The sequence below is a fragment of the Sinocyclocheilus rhinocerous genome, unplaced genomic scaffold (genome assembly GCF_001515625.1).
Source record: "Sinocyclocheilus rhinocerous isolate Xijiao unplaced genomic scaffold, SAMN03320098_v1.1 scaffold1101, whole genome shotgun sequence".
In the NCBI taxonomy this organism is placed as follows: domain Eukaryota; kingdom Metazoa; phylum Chordata; class Actinopteri; order Cypriniformes; family Cyprinidae; genus Sinocyclocheilus; species Sinocyclocheilus rhinocerous.
In genome coordinates, this window is record NW_015638359.1 from 38,694 (window position 1) to 48,332 (window position 9,639).

The 9,639-nt window shown below is 34.3% G+C and overlaps 1 protein-coding gene across 1 annotated transcript in view; it reads right to left on the minus strand.

Moving 5' to 3' along the window:
• Positions 1-2,442: 2,442 nt before the first annotated feature.
• LOC107749639 (leucine-rich repeat and fibronectin type III domain-containing protein 1-like protein) overlaps positions 2,443-9,639 on the minus strand; it is a 48,998-nt gene continuing 41,801 nt past the window's right edge. The window contains exon 5 of the mRNA XM_016564796.1: positions 2,443-2,559. The gene's annotated coding sequence lies outside the window, so the exon portion shown is untranslated. The remainder of the gene's footprint in view (positions 2,560-9,639) is intronic.

The following is a 9,639-nucleotide window of genomic DNA, read 5'->3' on the forward strand; positions in this document are numbered from 1 at the left end:
TCAATCAGACCAATATAATCATTTGGTTTTAGCCAGGTTTCAGTCAAGCAGAGTACATCAAAACGATTATCTGTGATCATTTCATTTACAATAACTGCTTTGGGTGAGAGTGATCTAATGTTTAGAAGCCCCATCTACTGAACCTTTCATGTCCTCGTCGATACGTTTCAATGATTTGAAATGTCAATAATAAAAATAATAAAAAATAAAAATCTCATCACAAATCACATCAACACTAACTATTCCTCCCATATATGGCAGAAATAATAAGAGGTATATGCTAGTATGCCATGCTAGGATGATTATTAAAGAGGAGTGGTAATTACCTGACACAGCAACATATATATAATGGCAGACAACAAGGTGGCTCAGTAGGTTTTGGAACAGAGCCATTGACTTGACCGCTATGAAATAAACAAATAGTTCATCATGGTAATTTTCTGTAAGTAACAAAGAATAATTTCTCTGAGTAATGTCTCCTGGACACGGATTAGATGTAATTGTTGACTAATACAGATTGTCACATTCATCGGCTGTGGAGTTTAATCCGTGACTGGGACTGGAAACATTTCGATGGAAATTGGCCATATGGTTTGACAAAGATTTCCCCTGAGTGATTGTGCGGCGTAGGAGTGTGAGGATGTTTTGCAGAAACACATTTGAGTAGGTTGTGACATTACATGTCTACATTCTGTGCCGAGAAATACAAATGGAGATTTCCAGAGGCACGGAGACAGGGGTGCATAAGGTTGACCATATTCAGCCACTCAGTCGCTAATGGACAATTTATGTCAGCTAGACTAAAAAAGATGAGTCTGAACTCTAAGGTGCAAGTTTAGTCGGAAGAAAGAATTGACTTTTAAGACAAAAATGTCTATGTCTGAGTTAAGGAACATTGGATGAATGCAGCACCCCTGTTGATGGTGGGCATCCCAGAATCCAAGGTATTATACAATCTAGACAGCCTTTACTGTTGCAAGATGGCCTCTCACTACGTTTCCCAGTTTTCCCGCTAGATGTATTGACAAAAAAAAAGCCATTAGCCACCACATTAATCAGAGATAAAACATTAACTAATGTTGATAAAATCATTCAACTCTCATTTCTAACAGAAGGGCAGTGTTCAACAGGAATCTTGGGAAAGGACACGGTCCTGTGGGAGGGGCCAACCTTATGACATCACTGAAGGTGCAGAGAGATAAATGCTGTGTTTAGATGAAAGCGAGAAATGGAGGAGACATTTTGAAACCCACTGGAAGAACCTTAGAAGTAGGGCAAGCTGGACACTTCCACCTGCACACTGTCTTTTATTTTTAATATGTTATATTAGTATATTAATATATCAAATTAGTGTGTGTGTGTGTTTGTGTATACAAAATAATAATAATTAAAAAAATAAAAATGCAATTACATATAAAATAAATAATACAATAAAATAGTAATTATATATATATATATATATATATATATATATATATATATATATTGCAATGGATATAGTATTTGTATCTGTAAACCTAATGTGGGCGGAGCTTATACCAGAAATGGGTCCAAAGTATACAAAATTTTTATTCTATTCCTTTCATAGTTAACATAACAAATATGCCTTGTTTGAGTATATATATAGGCCTATATTCAGACCTATGGTCCAGGTCCTGCAAATTTGTTGGTTTTCCAGCATCTCTTGCATATATGAACGATTTTCAGCAGTAACTGTATGATTTTGAGATGCACCTTTTCACAATGACGACAACTGAGGGACTCATACGCAACTATTTCAAAAGGTACAAACATTTACTGATGCTCCAGAAGGAAACACAATGCATTAAGAGCCAGGGGTGAAAACTTTTGAACATGAAGTTGTGTACATTTTTCTTATTTTGTTTATATACAGAGTTCTGTCAATATTGCAATGGATATTTGCTGTCTATAGGAAACTGTCATTGTTATGATTGGGAATGCTGACAGCTTAAGATACAGATATGTAAGATACAGCTTTGTCAACTCTGACAAATTTAGCCCGTGTGAAAATAATTCTTGCATGTATACCGATAATTGTACTGTTTGCAACTTTTCTGTAAAGAGAAGTGAAAAGACACTACCTGTTAGAAGTGTAAATCAATTTGCAAGAAATTCCTAAAAGGAACGTCAAATGCTAAAACAAGCACATTAGAATTGAGACAGTCTTTTATTTTATTTAAAAAAATCACACACCATAAAAATCACATGTACAAAACTATAAGATCTTAAATTGATTTATGTACAGTTACAAAATCAAATGGCAAAATAAAAAGTGACCAAACAACTCAAATGAGCAGGTATACTTGTGTTCCCATTCAGGACTGTTACTGCTGCTGCTGTTGCCATCTGTTTGTTGCTTCAAGTTTGAGTTCTCACTGGACGAGAGGGTCACGAATGACAATGTAAAGTCAGAGGAGACGCAGGATAGCAGATTGATGAAAGTGCAGAAAGCACAGACATAATGTTTACTTTGTCCCATCTAAGTTTCCTCTCACTGGTGCAGTTTACATGATTGAATGGTTGGAGGATGATGAGTATCTAGAGAAAACAAGAGAAAGAATATCAGACTCTTTGGCAGAAGGTGTGATGCTTCTGAAGAGATAAGAAAATATTGCAGGCCCTGCCTAATCACCGAGGAGCTGCTTGCAGGTCAGCCAACATGTAATTTAGAAGAATGATCCGGTTCAATAAAATATATGCATTATTGACAGCGTTTGTGGCATAATGACTAATAGAGTGAATTTACTTGTACATAAGTATAGAGACATAGTAGAGGGTCAGTGTCCTGCTGCGTTTTGCTCCAACCCTAAATAAACACAAGCTGATCAAGATGTTCAGAATTACTTGAAAATTAAATTGGGATCAGCACAAAAGTCTACAGGACACTGAATAGATATATATCATTCTATCATTATATCCATCAATTGTTCTATCTATCATTCTATCTAGCCATCTACCAATATATCTATTGTTCTATATTGTAATATCTATCCACCTATCATTCTATTTATCCATCTATCGTTTTATTTATCCATCTATTTTTCTGTGTATCTATCATTCTCTCTATCCGTCTATCATTCTATTTATCCATCTATTGTTCTGTGTATAAATCTGTCATCCTATTTATCATCTATCATCTATCTATTTATCATCCATTGTTCTATTTATCTGTATATTGCTATATCATCTATCGTTATATCTATCCATCTACCGTTGCATTGTTTTATCTATCTATCTATCTATCTATCTATATATTTATCTATCATTATATCTAGTGTTCTAACTATATCGTTCTAACTAGTGTTGAGTAAACATGTCTTATTATTATCAATGCTGCAAACAGTTGTGGTGCTTAATATTTTTTGTGTATTTTTTTTCCAAAATGTTGATGAATAATTTCAAAATAACCTTGAAAATAGAATTCAAACTTATTTGAAAATATTTTATAACATAAGTTTTTAATGTCAATTACTTATGTTCAATTTAGCATTTTTGCTGAAAATTTTTTTTACTGACCCCAAACTTTTGAACCAACAGTTTTTTTTTTGTTTGTTTTTTATAATATTATAAATTATATTTATGTATATAATCTACCAATATAATGAATATTCTTGTATGACTGTATGTTTTAACAATTATTCCACAAATACATTGTGGATTATGCAGTGATCAACATTGTGCCACAGATGCTGTGGACTGAGTTTACCTTACACTCAACCCGACGTGTTCCTTTATAGCCTGAAGTCTTCAAAGACAAGTGGGAACGGGTGAAATTGGCTTTCATAAGTGCTGATTGTGACATCTAACATTACATTGATCTTACATGCATAAAGGAACAAAAGGAATGAACAGCAGTGCTGGCATCCTCTCAAATATATGATGCTGCTCTCCTCTTTGGGCTTCTGGACCCTTTGGATGGGAGAACAGCTGATATAAATGTTAATTTGTTGGCAGGGGCAGCAAATGGTGCCGCCAAGCTCTGGAAAGCTTGAGAGACCATGAAAGCAGCCGGGACTAAACAACATGTCTGCCAGCGACTCGACCCCGTACCTATTCTGCTACCGTCAGATAATGTGTTCTCAGAGACCACCTTCAACAGCTCAACACCTGGACAAAGTCCTCCATCTTTCAGCAAACACCACAAGTCAGTCTCGAATCAAAACGTAAATGAACGTCCATCAATATTGATCTAAATTATGTCACAACTGATTTATTTTTAGCTTAGTCCTGACAAAAGAAAATTCATCGCCATTGGCCTCTAGAGCGGCCATATGTTCCAGCCATGCACTGAGACAGATACTGGATGTTTCACACCGCATGTGGGCTCCTAGATGGATCTGTCTGGAGCCTCGCGGCTCTAAATGACAGCGTAGACGTGACAGTAGACAGAACACACAACCAAGATCATCCAAACGTATCTAAGATCAACAGCTCCGGGCATTTGCATTTAAGTGAAGTTTCGGTTCCTGCTTGTGTTAATCTCTGTTTTCTCCTCTTGTAGGCCCGAAAAGACGAACCCTTCCGGTGTTTAATCTTGTTAGGTGAAAAATTAATGTTTTCAGTTTTTTAAATGTGACAATGTAAACAGACTAGTTAAGATGAATTAATACAAAAAGAAAAGCTATATCTGTTGTTCCGGTGAGAGGTCTATTTCAAGTAAAGAAAGAAGATAAATAAACTTCAACTGCAATCCTATTTTGTCACACAAGCCTGATCTCTCCGCTATACAAACACTCACCCCAAAATATGTGTATAATTCATGACAATTAAGTCAGGATTTGTTAAAATCATTTTAATTTACCCTGAAGCTTCTACTGCTTTTTTTTTTATATGTTTATATGTTAACACCAGTGTATTCAAATATGCATTGTTCAAAAGTGTGAGGTCAGTAAGATAACATATGTATATTATTTAGCAAAGATCCAATAAATTCATCAAAAGTGACAGTAAATACATCTACAGTGGGGAAAATATTTATTTGATCCCTTGATGATTTTGTAAGTTTGCCCTCTTACAAAGAAATGAAGGGTCTGTAATTTTTATGGTAGGTTTATTTTAACGTATAGAGACAGAATACCAACCAAAAAATCCAGAAAAAACACATTATATAAAGGTTAGAAATTGATTTGCATTTCAGTGAGTGAAATAACTATTTGATCCCCAAGCAAAACAGGACGTAGTACTTGGTGCAGAAACCCTTGTTGGCAAGCACAGAGGTGAGACGTTTTTTGTAGTTGGTCACCAGGTTTGCACACATCTCAGGAGGGATTTTGGTCCACTCCTCTTTACAGATTCTCTCTAAATACTTATGGTTTCTTGGCTGTCATTTGGCAACTCGAAGTTTCAGCTCCCTCCACAGATTTCTATAGGACTGAGATCTGGGGCCGTATGTATAAAGCCGCTCAAAGTAAAAGTTTAGTCTTAAGTGTGTCAAAATTCTAAGAATGACGTAATTTTACTCTTATTCCTAGACCATTTTTTTTTGGCTGGAAAATTGGAAAATTGGAAAAATGCACCAATGCACCGGTGATGACACAGTAAGCAGGTTCTTACATATTGTGGCACTAACCCATTATTTAGTTAATTTTAAATTGTAATAATAATAAAAATAAATAAATAAATCTATAGCAAAGCATTTGATTTTTCTATTGGCAGTGCAATTTATTTTAATCAGCCAATCGAAAGGACTTTTGCAAGACTATTCCATGCATCAATTGCATTTCAGTACTATACTAAAGTCCTAGATGAAATCTTTAGCGTAAACACATCCGATCTTCTATATCAGAAACCGAGGATGGATTTCAGCACTCCAAGTATCTTATTACTTGGTTTGGCTGCCATTATAGCTTTCATAATGAGTTATATCGCCACACCTTGTTTCTCGTCAGCACTATTGATTATGCAATTAAATCCAGCCTGACCATTAGATATCAAATAAAGGAGTATTTCAATGGATTTTGTGCAAACCCAGGGGCAAACGGTGAATGACAGTCGGGCGTAAATCAAAGAGGCTCTTTAATAAAACAGCAGTCTGTCATGCAAATGACGCACTGGGAATGACGGCCACAAAACATACGTTATTTACATTTCATTGGTCCTCTTGTTTTTGCATGTCTTCATAATTTCTTTGTATGATAGCATGGCCAAAAATTATGACCGCACAATTTGGCTTGTTTCATTGCATTATTATAAGGGGATCAAATAAATATTTTCCCCACTGTATTTTACTTTATATTAATCAAATAATCCTAAATAAATAAATACATAAATAAATGAAAATGAAGCAAATTTCCATAAAAATAATTAATAATAAAACACACACACACACACACACACACACATATATATATATTATGCATTGCAGGTTCATCATTATTAATAGTATTATTATGTTTATGTATTTTTACATACATAAACATAATAATATTTTTTAGTATTTGTATTATTATGTTTATGTATATGTATTTACTTATTTATTGTATTATTATTTTTATATACAGTGCACTAAAGTAAAAAAAAATTGTGAAATCTCATCTGCAAATTAATATAGTGAAAAGATTTTTAAACAAAATCACATAGTAACCTGTTGCATTTAAATCAAACATGGAAGAAAATCTAATGTTGGTGCATAAGCACAAGTAAACACAACGCAAGTGTTAATAAAAAAAAGAAGCTGAAAGAAACTGGAATTTGAACCAACCTATTAAGCATCACACCATTAGATATTATCATTTTGAATAAGCCATCCATTTTCCAAACTATATATCTTATGTGAAATATGTTTTAATTAATTAATTAATTAATCAATTAATCAATCAATTAATGTATTTATTTATCATTCATTCAAAACTGAAGTAATGGACTTTGGATATTATATCCTCTTCCTATATTCTGAAATAATTTTATAAACCTTAAAATCCAGTGACCACCCCGACGAAAACAAGACGCATTTGGAGAAGTCAACGTGGGCGACCACTGAAATCCATCAGGTTAATCTATGCAGTAAGCAAATTCACATATTCTCTGACCCTGTAAGGGAAGCATTTGGTCTCATGGAAAGGGCAAATTCGTGAGTCATTATATGTTTCATTCCCAAATTCAATTTGCCAGAAAGTGCACCTAACGGGTCTCCAAGAAACAAAACATTAGCAACAAAACCAGGACCGAACCATTAATTTCGAGGAGCGTGGCTGTACTATGTGATTAACAATGCTGTGATAATTACTAATTAGAGAGTACTTATCTCAAAGAGGTGTAAGGTGGAACAAAGAATTAAGGTATCAACAAACATCGCCTCTGGGTGAGATGACACAGGCTAGATAACATCGCCATAGACTCTTTCAACACCGCATTCACAGACAAAATAACAACAATCGCAAGAACAGCTCATTAAACCAGCAGAAAAATATGATGTTGTCTATAAAATATACTTTTTAAGTTAGCAGTATCTGCAAATATTGTTGTAAATAATCTGATGCATTAATTGGTAAAGGACATTTCAAGGTCTTTGCCTTGAGCTAAATGGTCTAAACAAATCTGAGATTATAGTGCATTTATCATCTTTATATAATTAATCATTATGTATCAATAATTTAAACCGTTAATGTCGTTTCTGTTTTAATGGCATTGCTGTGATTAAATGGCAAATAAGCAATCAAAACGTACAACCTTCACGAGCGTCTGAGGTGGCAAAATGTGTTCAATGAGCTCATAAGTGTGTCATTGGCATGGAGAAGTGATTAGTCACGTAATGATTTTATAATTGGCGAAGAAATGAGGCTTGACAAGTCAAAACGAAATGCTAAGTGAGGCGAAGGGGTGCCAACAACTAAAATACTGTGTAATTGCAGTTCAGTTGGACTATTTAAACATTTTAAATTATAACAACTTAAATGCACCACTGAGAGAAGAAAGCCAGAGTTCCAACAATGTTGGAAAGCTCAGTCATCATTTAATAGAGGCAAAGAGCCATCTGTGCTCTACCAAAAACAGAATGAAAATCTTCACAGTCATTCTACTCTTTCAAAATGTCTGGATGAAGAATTCAATAGAACCAATAACTGACATAATGAAACTAGTGCCTTTTCCAATTTCCAAAAGTGACATTTTAGCAAATTAAAATTGTCTTAGTGCTATTAAATTGCATTGTCAACTATATGATGTACCAACATGATCTCATGAGAATTGCATGTATTATGTATGTATTTTACGTAAATGCATATAAACAACTTTACAGACTTATAAATGAATCCTTATGAATATGGAAATTGCGGCATTAACATTTTATGTTGCATTGTATTCAGTTGTCATATCAATAGCATTATGTTTTCAATCGCATTATTAAATGAAGTTTACTCATTTACTTAATATGAAATGATAACATTTCATTCTGTTCTGTGTGATTTCTGCTGCCAACTCTTTTCTAAGAATATAATGTTAAACAAGACTACTCTTGAAACCCTTAAAATGAATAACATTTGTGTAATTGTTTAATCATTACTTATCATGTAATATTTACTTTGTTTTCCATGAGACACAAAAGGCATTTTCTCCAAAATGCAGTGACTGACAATAGAACCATAAAATAGAATACACCGAAAAACGCAACACAAATAATCAATTTTATTAGTGCGCTGTAATCCAAATTTTCAGAATCCATACGACTGCGAGGACAGACCCAAACTCAAGCCTTTATTCTGCAATCTTAATCTCCATCCTGAGCAGTGACCGTAAGCATCAAAGCCCGCGCTGACGTGTTTATTACAAATTCAAAAATTGCAGCTTCAAGAATCTTTACGACAGGTTTTACGTAGGGCTGCACGATAAATCGCATGCGACATTTAACGCGCATCTTGTCAGTAAAGCCGGTTCTTTAATCAGCGGTAAATCTCCATCACCTGCGGGCTTTCACATGGAGCAGCATTGACTACACAGAGCCGTTGTTCACTGACAAGCTGCGCAAAACCACGATCATATTTTGCGCATGTTTTGCGCAGCTTGTCGGTGAACAACGGCTCTCTTTATCGTGCAGCCCTAGTTTTACGGCAGTAAAATCGATTGTTCATTGGCTCTCGCCTGCTTCGTCACAGATTGTGACATGCCATGTTTCTTGTGAGGTGTGTTTGAATGAGAAATGCAAGCCTTCATGGAGTGGATCAGTAATAATCTGCATAATATTTTTAGTGATTAACAACTTAAATTCTTCTTTGCACCACACACAAACATATTTGTTTATGTTATATTGTTACTAAAATGGTCATTTCCCTGCGTATTTCGGTCAATTACGTTTGATATATTTTTGTATTCGTTATAAATGTATCGCTGTGATGACAAAGCTGAATTTTCTGCGTCATTGCTCCAGTCTTCAGTGTCACGTGATCCTTTGTAAATCATTTTAATATGCTGATTTGCTGTTCAAGAAATATGTATTATTATAATCAGTGTTAAAAACAGTTGTGCTGCTTAATATTGATTGATTGTTTGATTTATTTATATTTTTCCAGGATTCTTTGATTTTTTTTTTTGATTTTTTTACAACATAAATTCTTTTAGTGTCACTTTTGATCACTTTAGTGCTTCATTGCCAAATAAAACTATTAATGTATATGTGTGTGTATA